Below are 2500 nucleotides of genomic sequence, written 5' to 3' on the forward strand. Positions count from 1 at the left end.
AGGCCAGGCAGGAAAAGTCGTCGAGGGGACACGCTGACGAAACAGCGCTGGTTCAGGCACGGCGGGCAGTGCTGGAATCGGCAGCGCCGACGAAATCGGCAAAGTCGGCAGAATCGGCAGCAGGTGCTGGCGATGAGTCTGGACGGGCTGGATAGTCCAAGGCTCGACGAGAAAGACTGCTGGCTTAGACACTGGGGCAGTGGCAGCCCGCGGGACAGCGTCGGCAGATTCGGCAGCAGTGTCTGTTTCGGCAGCGTTGGCTCGGAATCGGCAGAGCCGGCGAAATCGGCAAAGTCGGCAGCAGGTGCTGACTGTGAGTCTGCACGATTTATGGTCCAGGGCTTGACGGAAAAGACTGTTGGTCCAGACAAGGGGGCAGCGGCAGCCATGCCAACAGGGGGGAATCGGCAGCGCAGATTTTTCGACGAACATGGGCTGGACGCTGGACTGGCCGGGCCATGCAGGAAAATTCATCGAGGGGACACGCTGAAGAAACAGCGCTGGTTTAGACACGGTGGGCGCAGTGTTGGAATCGGCAGCGCCGATGAAACCGGCAAAGTCGGCAGAATTGGCAGCGGGTGCTGGCGATGGGTCTGGACGGGCTGGATAGTCCAAGGCTCGACGAGAAAGACCGCAGGTTGAGACACTGGGGCAGTGGCAGCCCGCGGGACAGTGTTGGCAGATTCGGCAGCGCAGATTTGTGCGGCTGCAGGTTCGTCGGGGAAAATCGGCAGCGCAGATTTTTCGACGAACATGGGCTGGACGATGGACTGTCCAGGCCAGGCAGGAAAATTTGTCGAGGGGACACGCTGACGAAACAGCGCTGGTTCAGGCACGGCGGGCAGTGTTGGAATCGGCAGCGCCGACGAAATCGGCAAAGTCGGGGGAATCGGCAGCGCAGATTTTTCGACGAACATGGGCTGGACGCTGGACTGGCCGGGCCATGCAGGAAAATTCATCGAGGGGACACGCTGACGAAACAGCGCTGGTTCAGGCACGGCGGGCAGTGCTGGAATCGGCAGCGCCGACGAAATCGGCAAAGTCGGCAGAATCGGCAGCGGGTGCTGGCGATGGGTCTGGACGGGCTGGATAGTCCAAGGCTCGACGAGAAAGACTGCTGGTTTAGACACTGGGGCAGTGGCAGCCCGCGGGACAGTGTCGGCAGATTCGGCAGCGCAGATTTGTGCGGCTGCAGGTTCGTCGGGGAAAATCGGCAGCGCAGATTTTGCGACGAACATGGGCTGGGCGATGGACTGTCCAGGCCAGGCAGGAAAATTTGTCGAGGGGACACGCTGACGAAACAGCGCTGGTTCAGGCACGGCGGGCAGTGTTGGAATCGGCAGCGCCGACGAAATCGGCAAAGTCGGCAGAATCGGCAGCGCAGATTTTTCGACGAACACGGGCTGGACGGTGGACTGTCCAGGCCAGGCAGGAAAATTCGTCGAGGGGACACGCTGACGAAACAGCGCTGGTTCAGACACGGTGGGCGCAGTGTTGGAATCGGCAGCGCCGAGAAAATCGGCAAAGTCGGCAGAATCGGCAGCAGGTGCTGGCGATGAGTCAGGACGGACTGGATAGTCCAAGGCTCGATGAGAAAGACCGCTGGTTTAGACACTGGGGCAGTGGCAGCCCGCGGGGCAGTGTCGGCAGATTCGGCAGCAGTGTCTGCCGATTCGGCAGCGTTGGCTTGTTGGCGCGGGGGGCCGATGCGAGTGGGGACTTGGGCAGCGGGCAGTGAAAGCAAGAGTTTCCCCGATGCTGCCGGGAAAAACGCTCCCCGGGATGGCCGGGTGAGATGACCCGGCGGCCCGCGACGGGTCATTCAATTCCATGCCCCGTCAACATAACTCCCGATGTACTGTTTGCTTTTTCGGAAGAAGAGATCCATCCCCCCATCCTCGGCCAGCCAAAAACGCTCCAATTAATGGCGGGGTGAGATGACCCGGCGGCCCGCGACGCGTCATTCAAATCACTGCCCTATCGGCTACAACTGCTGATGGGTGGGATTAGAGGCCTGCCATGGTGGTGAGGGGCGGCGAGGACCGTGAAAGCTAGAGTTTTTCAGAGGCTGCCGGGAAAAAGGCCCCTCGGGTGGCGGGGTGCGAGGACCAGGCGCGTCATTCAATTCTCTTCCCTATCAACTTGGCTCCCGTTGGCGGGATTGGAGGCCTACTGTTTGTTACAGGGCTAAAATCGTCAGGGGAAGAGCTGACGAAACAATGCTGGTTTGGATGCAGGGGGTAGTGTTGGAATCGGCAGCGCGGACAAAATCGGCAAAGTCGACAAAAAAGACTGTTGGTCTGGACATCGGGGCAGCGGCAGCCATGCCGACAGGGGGGGAAATCGGCAGCGCAGATTTGTGCAGCTGCAGGTTCGTCGGGGAAATCGGCAGCGCAGATTTTTCGATGAACATGGGCTGGAAGATGGACTGTCCAGGCCAGGCAGGGAAATTCGTCAAGGGGACACGCTGACGAAACAGCGCTGGTTTAGACACGGTGGG

Source organism: Populus nigra, chromosome 2 (assembly GCF_951802175.1).
Source record: "Populus nigra chromosome 2, ddPopNigr1.1, whole genome shotgun sequence".
Lineage (NCBI taxonomy): Eukaryota > Viridiplantae > Streptophyta > Magnoliopsida > Malpighiales > Salicaceae > Populus > Populus nigra.